The following is a 26,973-nucleotide window of genomic DNA, read 5'->3' as shown; positions in this document are numbered from 1 at the left end:
CAAGCTTTCAGAATTTAAATTTATGTATTTATTCCATTAAAAATGAAATTATTCTACAGAGGGGAGAGGCACTATGTAATAACAGCACTATTACTGAATGGATGGCACATATTGGATATGGATAAAATTCTGGAACTGTCTTACATCTCATGCCATCTCATCCATTCATCCTTGCTTCTATTTCCAGCAGACAAACAATGCTGTATAAGCATGACCTCATCTAAGATATAGCTTATTTCCTCTTAATAAATTGTATTCCCTTTACATTCTCTTTTGCAAGCACAAGATTGTAATTCTCTCATACATTATCCTGCAAAAATCCTTCTACCTCAATTTTTGCTTTAATTTTTCAAGTAGAATTTTAATGTGTTTAAAGATATTTACAGGAGGGTTGGCAAAGACAAGCTTTTAACAGATCTAGGTGTTAGAGATTTTGCTGATATTTCTAGAAGGCTGCAAAACTGTGTGTGAATGGTAGAAGCGGAGCTAAATGTTGTTGAGCCCAGGCAAATACATCGAGTATGTTCCTGCTTCCAGAGATTAAAAATCAAGCCCATGTAGAGTGTGTAGATTGGCCTTTGTTTAGCCTGTGAGCTGTGATTCACCAGTTTGGCATTCTGTTGAGTAGCCAGGCATCATTGTCGACCTTTGATGTATTCTCCATTAAAATGCATGTGCTGTACTTCTGGAGGATTGATGAGAGGTGGAAAAATTGAAGACGTAGTGGAAAGAAAACAGAGTAAGAAAGAATTCTCATAGGCTACATAGAAACAATTCATGTCAACATGTGAATAAATACTTCATGTACCTATGGCTGTACAAAAACCACAGAAAGACTTCAGTGCTCTGATGCATTTTGTCTACAAAATTAGTAGCATATAAAACAGCTCTAAACAAGAGCAAGACACATTCTGAACTAATTCTTTTGTGTTCAAAGCAATTGGATATCTGCGATAATAGGTTCTGTTCTTAACTCTGCCACAGGCTTATTTTAAGACTTAAAAAGATGTTGCAAAAAAGTCTATGTTTCTCCTTCTCTATTGGTACAAAAAATATGAATCTCATTAGGAAGTTTTTAATTATAATTTCTTAAATACTTTGAGGTCCTCAGAGAAGAGTACTAAAGACATGAAAAGAAGTATTATTTTATACTTTACAATTGGGCCTAAATTCTCTGACTCTAAGGATAGATTGGTTTATGACAGATTCCTTCGCCTGTTTGGTATAACAGCTATGAAAACTAGAAGGAAAAACAGCTTGAATTTGAGAAAGCACACTAACAATCTATAGATTTGCATAAGTATTATTTTAAATTCTGACCTCCAGATGAGATCTACCATTGCACAGATGCATGGTTTTATATAGTAATATACAGAAATAATGGAGAAGGGGAGGATTCAGAACTATGTGACTGAAGGCATGAAAGGTTCTCAAAGTCTTTCATGTTATCATCTTTGAATAGTGCTTTGGTCTTTTGTTCCTCCTGTGCTAGATGATACTTTAGTGTTGCAATGACAGAGAAACTCCTTCTCTACACTGAAGGGAGAAAAAGTTAACAGAGATTAAATGTATTTTCACTTACTTACAAGATCTTTTCATAAAGCTAATTGCTACCAGTAGTTTTATTTTTCTGTTTTTGAATGATGTATTACTCATGTATAACTGCTTTCCCTCACGTCATAGTTAAATGTAATGAGATGTTTCTATGGTAAAAAATGTTACATTTCTTCTTTGAGTCAAAGAAGTAGGTTTTGAAAAATATTACAAAATAGCACTATGATGAGGTTTTTAATTAAAATGCTAGATCATGGCTTCTTATGTATCATCTCATATTGTTGTGATTCTGAATACTGTTATATTACTATTTTCTGCCTGACTCCACAACTTTTATTTTCAGAAAAATAAAAACCTGTTTCAGAAGCCTTAGTGAATCCAAACTCTTATACAACAAGTTAAAATTTACAGACTCTGACCTTTAGAAAGAAAGAAAGAAAGAACCCATGTGAAAATTCCGTTCTCTCCCTCCAGCATCACCTTTTCTATATAGAACCTATATGCAAAGTTTGAGTTTGTGTTTTGTTTGTTTTTGTTTAGTTTTGGTTTTTTTTAACAGGAATCTGAGGGGGTAATTACTGGGTAATTGATATGCTGTGCTACAGAGCTACTGGGCTCACACAGCTGCTGAGAGAAGTAGGATAGTCCCTTTTCCTTGTACTATTTGGTACGATCACAAGGCTGCCACAGCATCAGCTGGTCATTTGGCAGGGTTCAGTGGGTATTCTAGACCAAAAAGCACATTCAAATTAAAATGGATCTATTTTGGATTTGCACTTCGCCAGAGTGCTCCTGTAAGACATCTCATTTCATAACACAAGTCCTCTCTAACCCAGCCATCAAATTATCATATAATTAAAGCCTTTCTTTGTTAATTATTAGGTCATTAAATGTGTTCTGCCTCCTGCAAACCTAAGCAAGAGGCTATGGGAAGCTTTATGGGAGATAACTTGGAGAAGCCCAGAAGTCCTTTAGTAGTTGTAGCGCTCATGTCCTCTCTGGGGCCACATTTTATTAAAGATCAGTGGGGAATATTCTGCATTTGATTTGGTATATTTAATTGGGGTAACCACTGAGGCTTCCCCACACTTGTAGTAAGCCTTCTATTGTGTTGGTTCAAATATGAGCTAATAAAAATTCTATTTTTTTGTGATTTTTGCAGGCTTTCTGCTATTCTTGTCAGATATTTTTGAGTTCTATGGGTTTTTTTCAGTCTAGTCAAGAGCTTCTGAAATACATCCCATAGGATGGAATGAGGGAGGGGATACTGCTAAGTGCTCTCAGCTGTTGTGGGTGGGTCATGTGCCCTAATCTTACAGGACCACAAAATGAAAGTCTTTAGAAACAGGGAACTCAGCTGCAGCCTATTCCCTGGTGGCAAACTGTAATGTTCCTGTTAGTGGTTGTCACCTTTTGACCACGAGGCCTAAAAATTAGAGAGAAATAGAAGAGAAGGGGTTTTAACAGGCTCATATTGGAGAAATGCTTTACAAGAATGATGAGCTTGTTTGATTTGTATGTAATGAGCACCAGGTGCCACACCATATGTGTAAGCTGTGTTACTCACCATCCCCAGTTTCATGAAATTTGTTGTGTCTGGCCCCTTGTTTTCCTGACTCAGTTTACACTAAACCTCAGAAGGGTGACAAAACAGCCTAATGATTTCAGATTCACTCCTTACCACTGCCCAGGAGAAGATACAATAGATATACAGGTTATGATGCATTCAAGCAAAATACCTAGTGCTTGTAGAGCTCTTTAAATCTCCAGATTTGTATTTTGTTTGGTTTAAAGGTATTATATGAACGATACAATCTACAGTAGGTATAGAAAATTATGTTTATGGAAATGCTTGTATTTTATATAGTTTAGAATATCTTTGCATCTAAATGCAGAACAACTTCATTTTTACTGAGATGTCATGGTCATGAATAGGAGATATCAAGCACTAGAATAGATAATGACCCATATGTAAGAGTTGCCTTTAGATATACAGCCATGTTTATAGAAATTATGGGAAGGCTTCATGCGCTTCAGTGCAATTTACTAAATACAACGTGGGATGAAATTGCTGTTGTTGGAGCACAGGACAGCTTTAGAAATGAGTAGCTTGGGGGAGGAAAGCCTCATGTATTCACCTGAAACAGAAAGCATTAGTAAATTTAGATGACTGTTCTCTTGAAATAATTTGCAAAATTGCAATACCTTTGACAGTGAATTCCAGTTAATTGCTTTACAATAAGAGAGCACTTGTTTTTCCAGGAACAGCTCCCGTATGAGCCTTCCCTAATAAAGTCTTGCTGATTTCTGTCCAATTTCTCCACGTGTTCTGTCATGTCATCAACTTCATTTCTCCTCACCATGTTTTCTCCATGGCAGTACCTCAGAGTCTTTTTTATGTTTCAGCCCTGTTTTCTGATGAAGTTGTTTAACTTAGTGTTTGTAATTGCTGCCCAGTAACTCATAAGCTTTTGTGTAGAGAGTACAAAGACAGCACATATCCCTGCCAGTCCAGAGTGAGCCTGTCCTCAGCATGAGCAGCCAGAAGTGATGATGTGAGAATGTACAGGGACAAAATCCTCTGAGCATCTCCTTAACAGGGACAGAATTTGGCTCTGGCTTTTGTGAAATCTTTAGCAACAATCTCTCTGATAATACTGCCTGTCTGTTGAGAGTAACTGGCCAGCAGAATCAAAGGAACAGGCAGAGGCACAAGCACAAAAGAGTCATTTCTTTAGGAAAGCAGGCTAAAAATAATTTGGCCTTTAGATGCCTGCAATATGCTACAAATGCATGCTATGTTACCACACAATTCCTATTCCTCTCTTCTATCCCCAGAAACGTTTGTGTGTGTATACACGCGTTTATTTATTAAACATGGTGAAGTATTTGAGGGTCTCTCTGTAGTGTTATCCAAAGCATCAGTGCATGCTGAATTTAAAAATAAAATGAATGCAACTTAACTGTGAAAAGCCTGCAATTAATTTATAAAATATCTGCTGAAATGGAAGAATACATCTTCCAGGGGAAGTTGTGAACACTTAATGGAGAGAGCTAATAGGATTGGCCCAGCATAGTTGCAACTAATAGTGTGCAGTGGGATTTTCAAAAGCACTAAGGGAAAAAATACTTTAATAGAACTCCCATACTTAATCTTCTCTTTGTTGCTAAGCTTCCATGATATGAACATTCTAACTCATGTTAGGAAATATTTGCCTTGCTAGACTTGTGTTTTCAGACTGTGAAACTGGAAATTCAGTTTTGTAAAGCACTGATGTTTTCCATGACACCTTCCATACGCTGTACTGTTCTATAAATCACCATAAGCCTAACTTAGGTAGCCATACAGATATCTGAATGTCAAACCAGAGAAATTCTTCATTGCGTTGAACAATTAATGAGGCCTTTTAGGAAAGCTATTTATGAAGCCTTAACATAGTAAAGTGGTATAATTTGGCTGGGCAGGAAAAGCAGCGTGCTCTGGCATTCCTGCAAGGGGGAGAGTGGGCCTGTGTAGATGTGCCCAGGTCACTCTGTACAGTGCTTGTGCTGGCTGGGAAAGAAGCAGGGTCCAGGGCTTACGTAAGTGTTCTATTTCATGACAGTTTAGCTGGTTTCCATGGAGATAATTATGTTGTCACAAACTAAGGGTAAAGATTTCAAGTGCAAGATAAATAGGAGGAGCACATGGACTTCCAAGCAATAAAGATGTCCTTCTTTTGCTCTGTTATAACAAAAGGCAACTATAATCACAGCAGTGAAAGACTGAGCTGTCTTTGCGATAAACATTGTTAGCATTCAGTATATCAACACCCTGTATTTCATACTATGCCTCTCAATACCTTTTTCTTTATGATCATGCTTTCAGTGGATAATAGTTTTCACCAGTTACACTAGAGTGGGGCCAACCCTTTAGCTGGAATAAATCAGCCCAGCTGGACTGCAGTCAATGAAACTGTGCTAAATTAAAGCTGAATTAAGCTGTGCTGAATTAAACCATTTGGGAATTTGACTTAACATTGTTCACCTACCCTGCCAAGTGATCAGGTCAATAATATAAACAACAGAAGAGAGATATCCGATGGATTTTTTTTCTGTAAAAAAAACATAACTCAATATAGGTTGAATAACTCAACCCTTTGAGTTATTCAAGACAATAGTTTGGTCAAGCTTCAAGCTTACCAGTGGCCCAACCAATTCCTTGCTGTCAGGGTGTTTTGTACTCCTGTGTTTTAATCACCATTTTGGTTAATTAGCAAGGTAGGATTTGGATTTCTTTTTTCTTATTCCTTTCCTTCCCCGCCTTTTCCAGCCATAGGCTTATATAAGGTAATGACAAATGCTTGTTAAAGAGTTGTATGTCATGTTTCCCAAGACTATTTACAGTGCTGGTCTGTGAAACTCTCGACTAAAATTGCTCTCAATTTTTAAACTGTTGACAGTACTGGAAAAGAGTCCGAATAAAGCCTCAGTGCAAGCATTCATGTGTACTAGAAAATAAATTGCAGGTGAGTCAAAGCTTGTTTGTCATTTGTACAGCCACATCCATATGGTAGAGATTTGTTAGCTATTGGTTGTGCTGTTAACTTGTTGGCCTTGTAAATCACATCTAACATCAAAATAACAAGGAATATCCCCTTTGAGTGGGCAATATGCTCAATTTTTAAATTTAGAAGCCACCTAACACCATTACATGCAAATTACTTGATACGTGTTGTTGATTGTGGTTCTAAATGTTAACAGTACCATTGAGTTGCCTGAGCACAGGCCCCTGGTGTCACCCTGCTGCAGGGCTGCCAGGGCTGATCCTGGTTTAGGAAGACCTTCATATGCTGGGAGTGCAGAAAAGATAGCATAGGAGATTGTAGTGTAAAGACACTCTTCTCAGCAGAGTGATTATTTGTACTCAGTGGGTGATCCATATTGTATTCATAGAACTTATATTTTCTATATAATGCTTACTTATGCATTAAATATGTTAGTTATAAGTAAATATTAGAAGGTAAGGAGATATATATGCATTACATAGGTAGCAGACTGTATACTTAGACTATAAATACAAATTGAAACTCTATCTTTTATTTATTAATTCAATGGCACCGCCTCAGTTGTGTTCTTTGTTTGGCACTGACAAAAGCTTTTGTAACTTTACACTGAATCTGAGAGTTCTAGCTTTCTTTCTGTGGTTTCATGTTACTTGAGTGAGAAAGAAGCCCTGGACAGTGCTGCCCTGTGAGCTGGGGCTCTCTGTGGGAGTCTGGCAGTGGGGGCTGCCCCACTCCCCAGAGGTGCTGGGAGCCCAGGCTGTGAGAGCTGTGTCCACGTCGTCTTTCTCCTTCAGAGCAGAAGTCCTACCCCATTCACATTATTCTCTCACTCTGCCACCTGCTTTTAATCTGTGAGTGAGGCTTATTGCTCTTGTGGATCTCATCTGCTTATTTTGTCTTATTATTTGCTAAAGTATATGGTAATTCGAATGAGAGAATAGAGACATAACAATAAGCAGAAAATTCCTTCACATTCCTTTTTTTTTCACTCAGTTGTTTTCTTATATCCTCTTTTCACTGTGTTTGTCCCCTTTTTTTTCAGGTTTTTTTTCAATATTATGTCTTGATATTAACATTTGAGCCAGGATGCTGTATTTTCCATCCTGCAGAGATTCTTTATTAATTTTTTTACAAAAGAATACATAATTAAGAAACTGTCCAGTTTTCTTTACAAACTAGACCAAAACAGTGACTCAGAATGAAACACTAACCTCTCTGAATTTTACTTTTCAACCAGTACAGTAATGGAATGTCCTACCATTTAAAGCAGTTCAGTTTTTTTGTACATAACTTAGTTATGCTGTAGAATTGAACTTGGGAATGTTCAAAACCATAAGAACTGAGTGAATTTTTAAATGGCATATTTCTAAAATTATTGGTTTTTTTTTTCTGTTGTGAGATTTTAATATATGCATTCCAAAATTACCAACAAATCTGTGGTGGGGGCTATTGAATCCTGGTCTTGCAAGCACTGAATGTGGAGGAAACCCACATTATGTATCTTAACCTTCTATCCCCACCTTAAGTGGGGTTTCCAGTACTTTCCACATGAGAAAAGAACAAAGGTTTCAGCTGCATTTCTTTGTGTCTGATTTTGAACTTATAAATCAGGCATATTCCAGGGAGACACTTGCTCACGTTAGGGCTACACCCATTGCTGGGTCTGTCGATGAGCTGGGATGGCAGCCCTGATGGGGCAGGTTCAAGGCATTGTTTATATGATGAAGCAGCAGGATATTTTCTGCTTGCAGAAAGTGTGGTTATATCACAGAGTGGCACAACTGAATGGCAGCCAGAAATACCTTGCTAAAGAAAAAGGAAAGACCCAGTTACTTGCATGGATGTCCATTAGCAGAGCTGAGGGAAACCTGTGGTACATCAGCTCTTGACCAGGCTTTGCATTTAAGATTATTATTTTTACTACATTTCTTCTGCAGTGAGTACATAAAACAGAAATTGCGTGCAAGATCTGTGTATCCTAAAATACAAAGTATTTCTCAAATTGTAAGAATCTGAGATTTTTTACTCACATATACTACAAAAGACCAGAGGGCAGGACATGCTGAACATCAGCACTAAGATGGTGCATCTCTGCATCCTCTCCAAAGTAAAAGCAAAAGCTATTTCAGTAGTTGTAGTTTGTTCTTTAAAAAGCACAAAAGACAGATTTGCTCATTCACTTTTGTGCCTTAGTGGCTCTCTGGCATTTAAAGATGTTGCTTCTCATCCAAGATTTGATATTAATCAGGTAAATTCAGGTAAATATCAGGTAAATTCTTTGATGGTGGTTGTTGTGTGTCTGCTACAGTTAGATAGGAATATCTATCAGACCTTCAGGTTATTTTATCCTATTGAAAAACACTGTGAGATGTAATAATTGATTTATACAATGATCTCTGGCTTGCATTTATGCTGTCTACCAAAGGACTCCTGGGTCCTAACACTTGTATTGAGAGAATTTCAAAAGGCTCATGGGGGACAGCAATAACTCAGATGATATCAAAAGGCGATTTCAGTGCCTGGGAATCTGGGATAGTTTGCAAAGTGCTCCAGTGTCCTCAGAGGTCAAATTAACCACAACATGTTGTATAGCTGCTGTTAGTCTGGTTGCAAATCAAATGCCCTTCCTTTGGTAGAGCTTCAAAATGGAACATTTTGTGAGAGTGTTCATCGAAGCTTTCCAGTAAAGACAATGACTTAAAAAATAAATCTTTGTGATGGGGTTTAACCTTTCATGGCAAGAATGTGTTAATGGCAGTTCTTCCCTTTAGAAACTGATTATAGAAAGATAGGCTTAGAATCTGTTCTCTACTTTTACCACAGCTATTTTATTCATCAATAAAATTTAATATTCCATGTACTATGGTAAGTTTGCAAGGGGACTGTGGAGGAGAGGAGCAGCTATAATGTCATACTTGAGTCATTAGGATTATACTTTCCCTTGTCCATTATTTTTCTTACAACAAAAGGAAAGTGTCAAACTGAGAATAAATTGGCAGGAGTGTCAAGGCTTGTCACTCTTAGCAGCTCTAGCAAGGGTAGGCTTTCAGGTCCTGGTGGTGTTTTCTCCCCACCTTCACCATCCATGCTGCTTTCACTGGAGACAAAATGCACTTTTTTCCTTTTTTAATTTTGGATGCTGAGGAACTGTGCCAGGTTGAGCTGGCGAAGAGCTAAGTGCCACAGCAGGGAGGAAAATTCATAAATGATGAAGACACAATCTCTTAAACTCCCTAGCTCACAGGTGTTTTGTTATTAATGAAGCTGAAAAAGATGCTCCAAATTATGTTTCCTCCTTGTCATGAGAGCTCTGGCAGCTCTTTGTGACTGAAAGATCCTGTTCTTGCAGGTGTGTGGGATAAACTTGCAAGCCAGAATGGAGAAACAAGAGAGAGAAAGAAAAACATTCACATACCCAAGGGATCCTAGAGATGGGAGAGAAATTAAAAACCCACAGTCAGTGCATAGTGAAATGTATTCTGTCAGTATATGGGAAAAGAGATTACTATAAACTTCATCTCCATGCATCTTATTTATCCCTCCAGTCCACATCCAGCACCTGGCAGCAAAGAGAATTGTCATCTGGTCTGTAACCCTACACTGACATCCTTTGTAAATCCTTAAGCAGAGCAACCTAAAGGCTAAAAAGGATTTTTAGAGTTTTGTGAGCTCTTTTCCAAAAACCAACAGTGATGACATCAAAGCCTTGGAACAAAAGCACAAGATTTCTTTTTTTCAGTTTTTTCATCTTTTGCCCCCGATGTGTTAAGACCTGACTTATGGAAAATAATAATATTATGCTGGGGTTTATTGCCTTGTTATGGAAGAATGAAGTTCATTTTTGCTTTTTATTGGCACCATCTGTTTCTTTTCTGGCAAGACACCCTAAAATGGTAGGATCCTACATATAAATGGCTGGTCCTGAGGTATGCAGGCTGTACTGATCATTAGATATTCAATAATTCTGTCTTTCCTGTTTTTTTGTTTTTTTTTTGCATAGCCTGACCAAAACAAACAAACAACAACAACAACAAAAAACCCAAACCAACCAACCAACCAAGAAAAATCTCTCCCTGCCCCAGAAGCCACAAGACACATATTCTATTGAGAGGTTTAGCAAAATGTTATCTGTTAGACAAAATGAAAAATTTAAATCAGATGTTTGGTAAGAGTATCACTAGATTTGCCCTGTAATCACCTTTCTAAATCACTGGAAATGCTGATGAGCAATGCTCTCCCCTCTTCCTCCCTGGAATGTGGTGCACAGCTGGATGGTCACGGTGACTGCACAGGTCAGAGGCGCAGGAGGATGTGCTCTAGTTTGGAGGCTAATTAAAATTTTGTCACTGACTTCATTTCCAAACACCACCTTACTCTTTGATACTTGTTTTGAGCATGCAGATTGAGTTGTTACCTGCCAGTACCTACTGATTGCTGTACAGAGAGTAGGAAGAATGAAATTAGGCAAGATGTATTCCACTTGTTATGTCCAAAACTAATACCAGGTGTTGGTATCCCAAAGGAATTCAGACTCACTTAAACATTTATTGCAGTTAAATAAAGAGAATTTCAAAATTCCATTATTTCCTAAAAGCTTTTATAGAAATTGTGTATTTGAGGAGGTTTGGGGAATTGAGTTTGATGTCAAAGCTGCGCCTAAAGTAATCCTCAATGATGATTAAAGTTCTAAAATTAGAAGCAGATGGAAAATAAAGGTAATAGGAATTTAACCTCAGAAAATTTGGTATACACTATTATACTGTAAAGAGTATTCACAGTGTTTTCTTTGGTTTGAGAGTCAGTGTCATGTGTCAGCAAATCCTGGTAATCAGACACCTAATACACAGTTTAGACTGGGCAGAACTACACCTGATCATAAAAGAACACTGAGCCATGTATCCTGATTCTGAACAGCTGAGAAGTTTACTTAGTCCTCATGTAATGATTTATTTATTTCTTGACTGGTTAGAGGTAGAAAACAGTATTGTTTTAATAAATCCCTACTAAACTGGTTTGTGGGTTTCCATGAAATCTGCCAGTGGTGACAGTTTGTGCAGTACACGTGTTTACCAGGTTTTCAGTAAACAGGGTCCAAATATTGTGCAAATGCTCCATTTTGTGAGAACTAGTTTCTATGGAGACAATTATGTTGTCACAAACGGAGTGTTGTGATTTCAAGTGTGAGATAAATAAGAAGAGCATGGGAACTTCTAATCAGCTAAAATAATCTATTTTTGCTTTGTATTGACAAGAAAGCAAGAGCAACCCACAGGAATGAAATTAAACTCAATTCTTTCTTTAATGTTGGCAGAGAGTAACATTTTAATGTTCTGAATTCATCCTGTGGCTATGTACAACTGTCTCCTCATATTACTTCTCAAGGTTCTTCTGCTAAAAATTAGAGTCACTTTTTAAACTGCTAATCCAGTGGTAGTGGAAAACAAAACCAGTAAAACACCTACAGGACCGATATTCCTTCAAGGACCATGTGGCGGATCAGATGACAGATGTGTGCACATTCCCCATCTAATGCTTCACTTGTTTGATGTAGCTGGTTAGAACTATTTACTGGAATTTTAAATCTCTCTTACTTATGCATTAGAAAATGAAATATAGCCTGTAAGCTGGATTACATACTCTTACAAATGCTTGCTGTTCATCCAGTGTATGTTTTAAAACTAAGAGAGGGGGAAAAGCGAATATTTGGTAATCACTGCTGTAGTTCCAAACAGCTTTCCCTTACACCGAGCAGCACTTTGTTCCAGGGGAATGGGAGCGGATTGTAGCCTCAGGGCGTGACACAGCCTACACCTTTATTTCATGTAGCCCAGAGTCAGAGGATTCTTTTCTTGTATCATTATTAGATAGCTGTTGACATGCTAAGGTCTGTTTTGTCAAAGATGTGTGAAGGGGTCATTCACCCCAGGCAGAGGAAGATGTCTCCCTGCTCTTTAAGTACAGCCTGTGCAGTTTGGGGATGCTGTTCAAGGAACATACATGGAGCATGAATAAGATATGAGTGTGGTAATTAGAGAACTGTTTTTATTTTGAGTAATGAAATACGGAAAAGGGAAATATACATAGGGGACAAATTTTATAGATTTACTATAGATCAGCATATACCTATGTGTGAGTGTGCATGTTAACAGATATTGACACAGTTTGCAGCCTACTTTGCAGTGTAAATATGAAACTATAGTAAATTTAGAATATCTTCTCTTTTGGTACAGACATGCACATTATATATTTATATCGAGGCTCCTTCTTTCTCTTTTATTTTGTAATTCAGTAGCACTGTCTTGGCAACACAAATGGCTGGTTTTCTTTGTTCAGCATTGACAAGAGCTTTTCCAACTTAAAAAATCTGACACAGTTCCAGCTTTTCTTTTTTTTTTTTCTTTCTTTCTTTCTTTTTTTTTTTTTTTCAGGGTTTCATGTTACTTGAATGAGAAGGATATATACTGGTTGAACCTTCTGTGTTCAGCTGTTAAACTGACAGCTTTTTCTTCTGCCATGAGAAGGCTTTCAGTAATTTGGATGTGGTGCCTTTTTCCTGTCACTGCCAAGAACAATGCTTCTGTTCAGGCTGACATCAGAGGTATAGAATTGCTCTGTGTTTGACCTCTGATAGCTGTGCATAATAGATCTGTGCATCACAAATGCTCCACAAATAGTCTATTTGGGTGCACAGCTCAAGTCAAAACAGCAGTATATATTACAAGGATGTGTAAGTCAGAGGGGAGTGAGTTTAGGGGGGAAAAAGTCATTGCCAGACTTGCCATTCTGTATCAATGTTTACAAAGGAGCTATCTTCCTTATGCAAATGGAATATCCCCCATCACTGCTCCTGCCTCAGATCTGCTTCTTCCTTTGCACACCAGCATCGAGCAGACAGGTTTCCCAGAAGTTTAGTTTAATTCACTTATGGATGCAAGAAGCATTTGTAAGGCAATTTAGGTTACACTTTCCATTACTGTTGGCTGGAATTGAAGTACGAAGGTTTTAGTATGGTTTTCTGAGTCAGTATGCAGTGTAAATAAGGCAAGGTGGCACTTGCTAGTAGGCTGCAAAAATAAATGAGAATTATTTGGAAGTGGAGGACAGGCTGGTTTGATTTACATGCTAGAGTTGTTTTGAGTTTTTTTTAATAAATCCCTTTTGATAAAGGAGTCTTCAGACTCCTCTCTCCTAGAATCAGTAATTCTCTAATTAGAATTTTATGGTGTTGTCTTCTTCTTTTTTAAGTCACAACAAGAATGGAGAAGCCTTTCTAATATACTGAAATAGCATAGTGTCTGTGGATATTTTGATTAGGAATAGTGTTTCTTATATGTCTGACAGAATGAAGTTCCCTGAAGTCTATGGTTTTGATGTACCTTTTTCACTGCTCTGAAATAAACAGGCAAGTCAGAAAGAAAAGGAAATCACACATCTTTTCCTTTACATGTGGAGAATGAGGTGCCAGGTGGATTGTTTAAGCTGCTAAGATCACTAAAAAGTCTAGCAACAGAGCTGCTGTATCCCTGAGCAGTATCCAAAGCATAAGTCAAAGTGGTTTCTAGTTTTGATTTATTCCTTCAAGTACAAGAATTTGAAACTGAAATTGCTATGGAAAACCTGTTTTGATGTGTCTCTACATAAGTAAATGCTCAGTGTGCAATGAGCTTATTCAGTCTGTGTTGAGACTGATGCCAGTGAGTTGCTGCAAGTTGGCTGAGCTGGGTGGGCTTGGCCAGGCTGAAATCTGGGGAGCACAGAGCAACTTTCTCCAATCAAAGAATGCTGTGACTACACCACCTGTAAGGTGCCAAAAGGTGCTACATGAAGGCTGCTTCACTCTATCCCAGCTGTAACCAAAGAAAAGAAAGAAAGATCCCTTTCAAGGGAAATCCCAGAATGTTTATCTCTAGGCATCCTCTAAAATAAAGCTTTTATTCTTCTGCTTGAATAGCTGGTGCATGTTCTTTTCCTTTATTTAAAAATAAATTCTTCTTAGTATTAGCCCCCACTATTGGCCATGGCATAAATTGCTTCACATTGCAGTTTTGCATAATTATATTTAAAAATAAACTTTACAAGGTTTTATTTAGTCTTGTGGTTTCTTCTGACTCTGTACATATAGGGTGTGACTGTTCATTAGATTATATATTTCTAAATGTAATCACTTGTAGAAATGGAAGATTAATATTTATTAAAACTGCTTTCTATTTTCCAGACCTTCAAATACCTTTAGAACATTAAAAGTGGCATCTTTGTTAGTGTTCTATAGAAAATTGAAAACAATTGAGATTAAACATCCAAACACTCCACAATATTGATTAGCAAAGATAATTGCCAAAGAATAGCAATCACGAAAAAAGGCATTTGTAATGCCACAGCAAATTTATGATCACACTTGCCCCAACGCTGCTCAGCTCAAAACTGAGCACGAGGCACAGTGCAGAAAAAAGCACATGAAGTGTGACAGGGCAGGTATTTGAAGAACAGCTTTTCCTTCCCACCATCCTGTTTTATTCTTTGCAAACTAATAAAAGATAAAATCAGACAAGCTGTGTAAAAATAATGCTCCCTATTGTAACCATGACTCTTTCAGCATGGAAGAAAAGCTAGGTAACAGAAATACTGAATAGCTTTGCAAAGAAAAGTTAGTCAAGGGCTGCTGTGGGAAGAAGTATGGTAATGCTCTTTCTTTCCACGACTATCTCACACCAAGAGCTATGCAAAGAGAAAACTGTAGTGTGGGTTTTTGGGATAAGAGCAGTGGTTATTTATCAGTATGGAGCTGGTCCAGCTCTCAAAATTTAGGTTAAGTCCACAATAGACCAACAATGGCCATATCTTTATCTAAAGATTAGAGAAAAAAGGCATTATTTCTACCTTTGTTAGCATAAAAATGATGGCTTTCTTCTGTCCTTTTTCTAGAAAAAGCTTGACACTTTGAAGTCTGAATCCTGCCTTTTCATTTGTAATGGAAGGCAGAATTTTCATTTGGTTCCTTTGGAAATGGACACTATAAAAGGACTCCCCTCATGTTGGTGTCTACCATTTACTTCTCATCATCTGACAACAGAAGCAAATGGGAGTGAATTATTCATGTTAGGTGGATATATTTAAGTGAAGTTCAAAGACTACTGGTTTTATTTCACCAAATCTGGTTTGAGGTAGTCTAACTAATACACTATTTACAAACTTGTGACTATTATATAGCTACTTGCATGCTGCATATTTGGGCTATTCTGTAGGCAATTTCCTTTATTATAAGTTGACTGCTTGGTGTGGTAGTTCCTTTTGCTTAGTACAATCTCTCTCCAAAGGTTTTTCAAAGTACAAACCCACACTGATATTTTTTATTTTGTGGTAGAACTTTTCTTCAAATTAATGTTATTAAACAGACTCCTTTTGAAAGCTGATATTTGTGAACATGCCCAACCTAGACTCCTTCTGCCAGCTGGGGCAGGCAAAAGCCCACGTTAAGTGCTAAAGGTTTCCCTAAACAATGCTCTTTTTGCTTTATTTCTTTTCATTTAGATATACTAATGGATGGATGTAATTTCTGATTAATTAGTGTCTATTTCCAAAGGTAATGTGTTGTTTGTGTGGATATGTATAAAAGAAATTTGCCAACTCACGGCTTTCAAAATAATGCTGGGTCTGGTACTCAAACTGAAATGTCTTGCTGGAAAATCCAACAGAATTAATACTCAAAATTTTTCAGTGGGTAAAGGCCTGATTTTCAAAAAAACTGAGCTCTGTAGTAAAACTCCCATATTTGTCAGAAAGTGGTCTCCTTGTACCAAGTGCTTGAAAATCAAGCCACTAAGCTTTTATCTAGAGTTCAGTGTAAATAATAAGGTAAAATGTGTTTAGAAAAACAAAGTAGTTTCTCAATTATATATTTTGTTCTTCTTTTAACTAAAAAAATACAGGAACATTATGCAGTTTCCAGAAAGCCACCTACTAAACTAGCAAATCTAGTTTAACTATTCTATTATTCCTGGTTTATATTAAATACTGAAATATCCCAGTACCTTACACTTTTGATCGTACAAGCATACCAAATAATAAAAGATAAAAACTTATATTTAAAATCTACATAAATAAAACCTTTATAGTCCTGCCTAATATAATTTTATATTTTTTTAAGTTTTTGTCTCTATATATTTTTATTTAAAATAACATGAAAAAAGATAAATTTTACTTTATTTTTTCTCCCAGGACCATGCATTATTGATGTTTTATGAATATTTTCAATGTGTTTTCTCAATGCAAGGGCTAATACCTCATAATAATCCATGCTGTCAATGGATGTCTATTTATCTGTGGATTTCCCAGCAAGAGAGGTTTACCTAGGGATATCTGATATCTGATATCTGATATCTGATAAACATGAATAAATCAATGATTGACACTTTATTCATTCACATGTATTTATTAAAAGAAAATTATTTATTTTCTAATATTTTTTCTGATGATCTTTAAGAAAGCAAATAATTATTTTTAGTGTCTTCAGAGACATCTGATAAAAAGTACCATCAGCTTTATAAGGGATCTGGAGCATTGCTGGTGTTTTTGCCTTGAGAACTATTGATTATTACATTGTATTAAAATATATACTAAGATTTAAAGTCCCAAAGACACTTAGGCCCATAAATCCCATTGATTCCAATTGGAATTAAATTTCTACATGAGTTCAGAGGACTAGGTTTTATTGGATTTCTTTTTTCTTTTAATATAAATTTACTTATCAAATTGTCTTTGATTTGAAGACAATGGGCAAATAACAACAACAACCTTTGAGTCTCCTGATAGAGTTAATTCTGTGGGCAGCATTAATGCTGTGGAAAAAATCATGTGGGAGGTATGGTTTTATTTGGGGTTGGTGAGGACCTCAGAAGTTTCACCATTGCTACATCTATATTTGGATTATTTTGCTGCATTTTCCATGAGAACACCCCTCCTCAAGGGCTTTCCAAGCAGACCCTGGAGATTAATATAATAAAAGGATACCTCTATGGATCTGTTCCTTCTTTAGGTAGGAGAACAGGTGTGATGTGTTTGGCTGGGGTCGACCCTGTGTAATTTATGTATTTGAAAAGCATGGATGCTGGGAATTAGAACCAGTTTCGATTGTTTTGATAATTTAAAAAATTTTGAGGGATACTTAATTTGACTAACCTTCTTTTCCTTGTGAATGCATTCATTATTCCAGACTGCAAAAGTGTCAGTTCATCTAAAGATTAAAGAGCTTTGATAAATCATTGGCTTTTTGAGATTAATACAGAAGAGATGCAGTTTCATGAATTTAATTTGTGTTTTTTTAACATGCTAGAATGTGCAATAGATTACAGCGTACAATAAGAGCACCTAGATGCACTACTCCCTACTAAAAAATCTGTTTGTTGAAAATGTATGTATGCTTTGTTTGGTCAGTCTTACACTTGTAAGCTCTATTTAGTCCAAACTTGCCCCAAAATATCCAGGGCAGGCATTGCTCACTCACATTGTCCAAGTGTGGCTTCATCTGCTGCAAACATTATGCATGACCACCATGGCTCTGCAGACCGACCACTTAGTGCCAGCCTTGTCCCTTCTGAACAAGCATTTCACTGAAAGGAAGAGAAGGGGAAATAGAGGGATATTGGAGGACAAATGGTGAGAGGGTTTTGCAAGAAAAGGAAGAGACCAGCATGCACCAACAAGGCAAAGTGTCTTGTAGAACAAAACACTTCCTATAGGGAAAAAAAAATAATAAAATGTAAAGCTCTTAATATATATTACCAAGTGTAAATTATTTAAAGTATTTCACTTATTTAGTTGTGAGTTTTGGATTTTTTCTGTAATTTGATAGAGAAAAGGAAAAAAAAAAAAGAAATCTTGACCTCAGTTTCTCCCTCTTCTTTTATCTACTGCTTGGGAAAGAATAAGCGGTCCTGGGGTATGACTGCTAGGTTAAAGGAGCCCTGCCTAGCAGCAACTGTTTTACTTCAAACATTTCTAATCCCTGGTGGAGAAAGCAATAAAGTTCTGTGCTTCAGGTCACGTACCTGAGTACTGGCAGTTCTTTTCAATATCTTAGATTAAATGAACTGTGAAATATTTGTTTTATTAGAAGAGCTTTAGTTTACTTGTGAGTTGTTTTCTAAATCATTTCTGTCCAGAGTAGTTTTGGAAATCAAGTAGTGTGTATTGAGCACAGTGTTTAGAAACATTTTTAACAGTCTGATGCACAATGCTTCATTGTTCTGACTGTTAAAACATTCATAGAAGGCCATTCTCCTCTTTGGATGCATCCATAAATCTCAGGAAGACTAATGAGAAATTGTGCACATGCAAGGAGAGCGCTGCTCCTCTAGCATTGCTTGTAAAGGTGTACATAAACGTCAGGATTTCTTAATGAAAGGGGGGCAACGGGAATAAAGACTTTTGCATAAGGGGCTGGAAAAGGATTCAAATTGCCCACACAAACGTGTGGTTTTACTACAGGTTTGTGTGTGTCCCCAACATGTCAGTCAAACAGGATGGGGTGCAGGTACCAACACAATCTGTCCAAACTCATCTCAGCAGGGACCTCCTGTTCTGGGTGAGAGCAGGGACAGAGGGAGTATAGGAAGCTGTTTGAGTTTGGACTTGAGATAGTAAATGCACTACAGGAAGCATCAGTTTGGACACTGGCTGGCTAAAGAGGTTCACATGACGTTTTATCACTACTACAGACAAATCCAAAAAGGCATTTGTGTGTAGGACAAGAATGAAAATCTTGCTGGAATGAAAATTTTTGCTGCAGTAGAGTTTTACATTTATGATTTCACATTTGGAAGCATACTTCATTGTGTCTCTGGCATCTGGAAGTGCAATAAGCTATTTCTGCTCTGTAGTGAGTTTTTTGGTTGTTTCTTAGGTAAAATCCCCCTGAGCAGTATTGACCTAGAGGCGTTGTACCTGGAGGCAGTGAATGCCAAGGCTTTGCCAGGATTTCAGCCATTGCTGAGAAAATCTGCAATGGATGAGCTATGTGACCTGGGGCTGTGAACTCCTTATCTGGTGAAGGCCAGCCTGCATGTGTGATGCTCTGACTGGCAGCAGCCCCTTTGCACCAACAACAGGTAGACCCTCCCTTTAAAAAGAATAAATTTTGGCATAGTGCTGGATACTATTTGTTGGGGGTTTTTTGTTGTTATTCATCTCTAGGCTTGCATATGGGAACCTAAGAGAAGGATTTTAGTGAGGTGCTCAATTAGAGACATGATATACCTTGCCTTCCACCTTCACCTTCTGTGACTTGTCAGCAGACATGGAAAAAATATCTAATACTTAATGGGCCCTAGGTGTAAAAATGGAATGTGGATTTGAGAAAAGTCTGAAATAACATTTATAGTGCAGCCAAAGGAATTAGAGAAGCCTGGAGAGACTGTATCTGTCCTCTTAATCAAGAAGGATTACCTGTCTATCCTTTGTCTATCACTTTCTAAGAATTGCCAGAAGAAGAATACACTAAAGTAGTCACCTCTCTTCATGTCCCAAAAAACCAGCAGTAGGCAAAGAAACTGAACGGGTGGAGATTGGCCAAATAATTGGCACTGTCACAATGCTACTGTGAAGCTTGTAATAAATAGGTTTAAAGAACATGGGCTGTGAAAGAACTAGGATGGAGTGAATGGAAAAATATTCAAAAATACGTGATTCAGAACATTTCATGTATTCATAAATTATTCACCCCCACAGAACTGCAGGTGCCTCTGGATTTTTCCATGTAATGTCAGATCCTCAGCTGGCACAAGCTGGCACTGCTGCATTTGTTTCCATGGAGTGATGCCAGTTTACAAGAATGTAATCCATGTTATTATTTTTAATTTTTTCCTTCTTTTTCTTTTCTTAAACATTCAAAGACATGTAACAGTACAGATGTAGCTATGCTGAGACTGGAAATGAACCTTGGGGCACTATGATTGTGAAAGCTCTTTAAGCTTTACTTTCACTGTTTCCATGATAACATCAGTTTTTTTCTGTATGTGTTGATAGTGTGCTGCTGACAGCTACCTGCATGTGCTTTCTCTCCTGCACCTGTTTGGTGTGTGTATGTTAAATGGTCAAGTTCCATTATACACCAATCTTCAGCCATTATCAAGTTAATTTATGGATGAATGTTGTTAGCTTTGTACATATTTTCAAAACTGAGAATAAACAGAATTGTTTTTCCTTATTTAAAATCCCATTATAGCAGCTGCACTATAAAGTGTATTTTTCTGCTGTTAAATATTTTATCTTGACCACAGCTTGCATATCAGCGCACTTGTAGCAGTGTGTCGACTGTTATCTTTTGTGTACCAAAGCACTAGATAGTTTGGAATAATTAAATAACATTGCTTCTCCATTATCCTTGGAGGGCTGATACTCTTTTCTTCTAAGATAAAAAGTAAACATATATTATAACAAATCAAATTGTAGGATGATAGATATTGTTGTAAGCCTGGATAATAATGTAACAAAAATAAGATGAAATCCATGCTTTCCCACTAGTATTCATCTCCTATATTTATTTTTGCTGATAGAGCTATGGAAAAGGAAGGCTCTGTGCAGTGCATTTGCAAGGCCATTACACATTCCTGAATGACACAGTCATCACTACTCTGAGCCTTATTTGCTCAAGGTTTTATAAATATAGATTGGTGTATGGGTTTGGGTGGCAAAATATCAAATCTAGGACAGATACATAACTCAAGTCAGCACCGGTTCAGACAGGTTTTTTGAGATTTTGTAGCCTTTTCTTTATAGGATTCCCAGGCTGATTTCTGCAGAAATACTTGTGCCCATGTGTTGTCTGTGTACTCCCCACATCTTTGTTAGCATGACTGACAGTTGTAATGTCTGTACTTCTTCCAGTGAAATGAAGGCATTCCCCAGTACTACTGAAATTAAGATTCATAGGATCACAACAGAAGATATTTTTCTTGATATGTTTGTATCTAATATATTTTCCATGGCATAGATGTTCATCCCAAGATCAACATTCATTGACTTCTGGTCATTAATAAAATGGACTACTCAGACAAAACCCATTTTTGATTTGAGAATAGCCTAAGCATTAATTTAATAGAACAATGGGTAGAGATATGGATAAGAAATAGTTTTAGATATAAAGGGTGAAATAGTAGTACCAGATAGGAAGTCTTAAGTGAGTTAGAACTAGGATAGAAAAAGTCTTTATGGCACAAATTCAGGGGGGTGGGGAAGAATAAACAGATTATAAGAAAAGGGTGTGATGAGGATCAGGAATATCAGAGGAATATCAGAATTATCAGAGGATAAAGTTATAATTTAATCTGCTAATTTTTCATGCCAAACTTCATGATAATGACAATTAATAAGACAAATTGCTACAGCTTAATTAAATAAAAAAAGACAAAATCATAGCAAATTCCCCAAATTAAAAAACAAAACATGAAATTTCATTCAATAAAATATTTTATTATTTATTATTTATTATTTTATTTATGTGTCATATATACTACTTTTTTCATTTTATGTTGCTAATTTGAAGAATCTGAATTAAAAATAAGGGAATCTTCAGTTACTAAAAGTTTTTTTTCCCTCTATTGTACTTTAAGAAAATTGTCACTAGCACAAAAGCTTCTACCCCACTGTTATGACTGGCTACAGATAATTTCATTAATTTTCAGTAAAAATGTAACATCACCTACAGATGAGCCCAAGTATTTGTCAAAAACCAGTTTTCTACAGAACATAAAAATTAAATTGCTGTGAATTAATTTTATTGTATCTTTTCATGATTGTATTTATTCTGCTATTCTCTAAATCTGCCTTTACCTGTTTTTTGCTCACATACAACTATTAGAATTTTTCCTAGAAAATACTGAATTTGCATAACCATAAAATAAAGAATGCACTTACAGATGTGAAGTAAACCAGTAAACATTTTCATCCATGAAATGTTATTTCTTTACCTGATGTAAATAAAGCCCAACTGCCAATTGAATAGTAATTATTTGTTGTTTAGAAATACTATTAATGAAAATAAATGGGTCTTTTTTTTGTCATGTGTTAAAATAGTGATCTTCATTTTATTTTAAGTCTTTGGATTTTATAGCACTATATCTGTCATTTAATTGCAGCAGAGATGAACAATAGTTAATTATATTCATTTTGGCAGATATAAACAAGTAAACAGTGTCCAGCACATATTTTCAAGTGCTGCAGTCATAGGAAAAACTTTATGAAACATTTAGTTGTTCAGCAGAGTAGCAATGCTTAGAGGTTGACCTTGAAGTTTTTGAAATGTGAATTGATCCACTGGAACAAGTACAAAGCCAGCTTTGGTGCTAAATGTAAATTGTTAAAAATGGTGCTGCATAACATCTGCCTTGTAGTACGCCTTAATCAGCACTGTGAAAAATGAAAGTTTAACGATCTACCATAGTGGCTTCTAAGTGAAGGATAAACAAAGGATGAAAGAGTTTCCTTGCATGGTTTGTAACTGATGGCATGAAAAATGTCAAGAACCATCTGCCTCAAACTTATCCAAACTGTCATCAAGTATTCTAATCCAGTCAAAGGAGATACAACTAGAACAACCTATGTAACTTGCTGAAGGCTTATCAAAAGAGTTGTAAATAAGGAAAAAAAAAAGAAAAAAAAAAGAAAAAAGGAGAAAAAAATCCCCTATCAACTGCATAAGCACAGATTTCTGCCAGCTTGCCTGTGGCTTTGAAATTCAATCCCATTTCTCTAGTCTGACAAACTGTACTAAATGGTAAAATGGATTTTTATTGCTTTCAGCCATTTTCATTCCAGCTGCTATCACAAGGTAAGTACTCAGTTTTCTAATATGAGAATAATATTTTTTTATTTCACTTTTCTCTTTTGTGTGTGTATATTGACTGCAATATGCACAAAAACCTATTTTTGCAGAGCTAGGGTATAAATGGGGACATTTGCACATCTGAGCTTAAAAAGCTGCTACTCCTCCTAACTCAGCACACAAAAGAATCCCAAATATAGCTATGTCACTGCAGAAAGCTACATTCAACTGAACAGACATGGTTTTTTGCACTGCCTTTCACAGCAGATAGGAAAGTGTGGTTTTCCCAAGAAAAGAAACAAACACATTTAATGCTGATCTTCCTTAATTACACCAAGAATTAATCAAATGACCCCACATTTGCTAGTTTGATTTTCAGGAAGTTAGGGAATTCTGTATCTTGAGCATAGATTTAGTTATTTGAAGTGTCCCTTGATAGCTGAAGAGAACAAGTCTCCCTGAAAGTCAGTGAAAAGTCTGGTGCTAAGCCAATGAATTACCTGAAACTCTGTGTCTCATCTACTGGTTCCTGACACTGCACTTGACCAGAGCACATTTGTTTTTTATTACAAGAAGTCCTGCTCCTTGTGCCTAAGGGATTCCAAGGGTTGGGATTTAAATCCCAAGACTTATTCATGCCCTCTATTCCTCTGGAGTTTCCTTGGTTTTGACTGGTTTCCAAAATGGGGAAATTAAAGGCTTTTTGTTTTTACCAATGTTGTGAAACTGGGGCTTAATCAGGGCTAAAGCATGTGTGAGCCCCTTGTGAAAACTTCCTCTAAAGGCATTCGTTGAGAACTGGAACTTTAGACAGGTTGGAAAATGACTTGGGTAAGCAAAAGTAACCAAAAGGAAAACAAAAGCAAGGGACACAGAAGGAAAAGCGAAAGGATAATGAATTTCAAATATACTTCGTATATTCACTTGTATTTAAGTATCAAAATTTTTTTGGTGATATGTAGCATAACATAAAGTATCTCAGAGCTGAAAACTATAATTTTTGGGCATGGAATGGGAAACATGAAATTTCATCAGGTTCCGGTTAAGGTTCCGTATTGGCAGTCTGTATTGATGTATTTAATTTTCACTCAAAATTCAGAAGTCTTAGAAGGCATACAAACATCCATATATTGTGTTGTTTGAAGTTGTAATTTTTCCTTTGCTACCAAGCTATGATATCTTCTAATAGCTGTGTAAAGTTTAAGGGTAAAAGAAATCATTCTATTAAATGTATCCATACTTTTCATTGGCTCAGGAGTGAGTTTATACAATTGATGTTGATACACTTGTCATGGAATATTCCAGTATACAGGTGGAAATAGATGATACAGTATTACCTTTTTTTTTTTTTTTTTTTTTGACAAAATGGTATGCAATGCTTTGGAAGATTAGTTATCCGTAGCAGTTATATGAAATGCAAATGTCATAACACAGATTACATTTCCATAAAACCAAAATAACACTTCAATATATGTGATTTAGTTTTACTGTGCACATTTTTATTTAGCAGAACTGACACATTGCTTCATATTTGCATCATTTTTTTGCCTTTCACATTGAACAAAAAGGTGAAGAATTGTTTCAATGTACAGTAACCATTTCATTTCTGGCAGTGTCTCAAAAAGGATTTTCAGTTTAATATAAGCAACCCCCCACACTGATCATCCCTGTTGCTAAAAGCAAAAGGGGGTAGGCCAAATATTGAATCTTCTTGCAATTCTACTAGGATAATCTGTCCCAAGTAAAACCCCACTTTGAGCAGTGTTTCCAGGGAGAAGGAACAGGGAAGGATATGGTAAATGGACAATCTTTTTTTGGCATCATCTATTCTTTGTTATTCCTCTGAATTAATTATATTTACTGGATATTTATAAAGATAACCAGTTTCTTGTCCAATTATTGGGACTGGCCTACTTTAGCTAAAGCAATTCTTAGCTGATCTGAGTTTCAAACATGCAGGAAAGAACTGGGAATAACAGGGTTTGTAGGTAGTAAGGCATTCATTAGAGTCTGAACTTTGCTCCTTTTTTGTATTTTTTAGTCAGTTGGCATTTGCTTATTAAAGCAATAGATGTTAAGTGGGACCACTTATCACCCTGAGAGCTCTGGGAGTCTACTTGATATTGCCTTTTTTTTGTTCATTAATTATAATCATCTGCTTACATATTTGGGTAATGAATTCATTTAGTTAGGATGTCAACAAAAAGAATTTAACAAAGAGTTACAACAAGCTAAGTGGAAGATGACACAGAAGAAGCTGCTCCAAGAATGAGAAAATTACTAGTTTGGTGGGAGCTTTCACTGAGCTGCAGACCTCATATACTGGTTTTAGGATGTCTCAGCCTGTAAAGCACCGTGTGTAGCTGTGAGGATCACTAATATGCCATAGCTATGGTCTTGACCAACTCTAAGATAAACAGTCACCAAAATTTAATATTCAATTTCTCTCTATATTCAGTGCAGAGCTATAAATACCACTGGGTTATTAGCACCTGTCTTCAGACATCCCTGGAGGAGGTATTTCCACTGATGAGTGAGGGGAATAGTTAACTTCATAGAGCAAAAATGCAAAGAGAGAAGTCCCATGCTCCGTGTCCTCCCTCAAAGAGCTGGCAGTCATTTCCTGTGTGGGTTGTGGTGTGGGTGGTGGTGTGGAGTTTTTTTCTTTTTCTTTTAAATTTCTACACCTGCATAACTTCATCCTGTTAGTATTCATATCCAGAACACTTGGCATGCACTGGCATTTAAAACTAAATTACTGTTAACAGTCTGTAACACATCAGTAGTAGCATGAAGTGCTACTTTGTGAGATAACAATGGATGCTTTAAATGGAACTTGATTTTTCACAATATCTGACTGTGGCATGAGAAAAGTGGAATCTAAATGATCATGATACAATAAAGCATCTGTGGACTAGCTGAGACACTAAATTAGCATTTTTTGATAAAGAATAGTGTGGTGCATAGCCTATAAACCATGCTAATAGCTCTATCTTTATAATTCATAAAGCATTAACAACACATGCAGGTGGTTTCTTATTTGCATATGGGCAGAATTGTTTGAGTCTTGTACCCAGGTATGTATCCTGTGAATTCCTGGCTTTTTCATCAACCCAATTTCTTGTTTATTATTGCTTTCTAATTGATAGCATTTTTTGTGTTTTGCTATAAACAGCATGTTATGGAAGGAAAAAAAAATGTCTTGATTTCATTGCATATTATTGTTCCTATTATTTTGCAGTTGTTAAACAAAAGTCTCTATGGTGGTTATTATTAATCTTTTTGTGGCAATTTCACTTCCAGTACTCAAAGACACGCCAGTGATGGCAATATGTTTATATTGTAGTAAACTACTAGGTGTGTATTTGTATTTTTTTTTCTCATGGTTTAAGCAGTCTAGAGCAACTACAGAAACTAAAATATTTCAAAGAGTTCAGTTTGCTGGCCCCTAAACAGAAGCTTATTGCAAGAAGTTATAAATGGCAGGAGAAAAAACCCAAAACCTCTGTGCTCTGTTTGCTGCAAGAGGTCCTCAGAGGTGCTCTGGTCATGCAGTCATCTCCAGTGAGACACATGTGAATTTTAATAAAACTGGAGAGCTCTATCCAAGTCTGGTTTGTGGGCAAGACTTACAAAAACATTGGATGGAAATCTACAAAGTGGTGGATTCAGTGCTCAGCACACCTGGAAGTACATTAATGCACTCTTATGTAAATGGTCTTAATGGAGAGAATGGAACATATCCAGCTGCAATGGCTATGGGATAAATCTCCACATCTGAGTGCTTGGCTCGGTCTGGCCAGCTGAAAACAAGACAAATCCAGGCAGGAACTAAGAGGAAAACTGTGGCCCGGTTTTCCAAAGTAAGGCCCTCACATGCTGGCATTTGTGCTGCATGTGCCACACTGTGAATACCTCACTCTGAGAAAAAGCGGATTTTTAAAAAACATATTGTGGGACTGATCTAATTTTGCGTTGCTCTCTGTTATTTTGTGATGGAGCAGACTCAGAGGTTGCTGGATCCAGGCTGAGAGTGGATGAGTGTGAGGCCATGGG

The sequence above is a fragment of the Poecile atricapillus genome, chromosome 10 (genome assembly GCF_030490865.1).
Source record: "Poecile atricapillus isolate bPoeAtr1 chromosome 10, bPoeAtr1.hap1, whole genome shotgun sequence".
NCBI lineage: Eukaryota > Metazoa > Chordata > Aves > Passeriformes > Paridae > Poecile > Poecile atricapillus.
This window is presented reverse-complemented; position numbering follows the sequence as displayed.